This window comes from Kryptolebias marmoratus, linkage group LG20, assembly GCF_001649575.2.
Source record: "Kryptolebias marmoratus isolate JLee-2015 linkage group LG20, ASM164957v2, whole genome shotgun sequence".
In the NCBI taxonomy this organism is placed as follows: Eukaryota; Metazoa; Chordata; class Actinopteri; order Cyprinodontiformes; family Rivulidae; genus Kryptolebias; species Kryptolebias marmoratus.
The window spans coordinates 25,335,425-25,335,761 of record NC_051449.1 but is presented as its reverse complement, the minus strand read 5'-3'; positions in this window follow the sequence as shown (position 1 = coordinate 25,335,761).

Below are 337 nucleotides of genomic sequence, written 5' to 3'. Positions count from 1 at the left end.
TGGCAGCCCTCTTTTTTCCCATATGGGGCCCACCTAGGTATGCTGGCTGGGAACGGCCTTGACTATTGGATAGTGGGTGTACTCGTCCACTATAACCAGCAAGTACTCACCAGTTGGTAGAGGGCCATAGAAATCAGCGCTGACTGTGTGCCATGGTGATTCTGGTAGTTCTGACATTCGAATAGGCTCATGGTGAGTTACTGGGGTGTTTGCTTGGCAGGCTAAGCAGTTCTTGACTACAAGCTCTGCTTTTTGGTCCATATTGGGGAACCATACTTTCGACCTGAGCAAAGTCTTTGTCTTGACAATTCCTTGGTGTCCCTCGTGGGCTAATTGT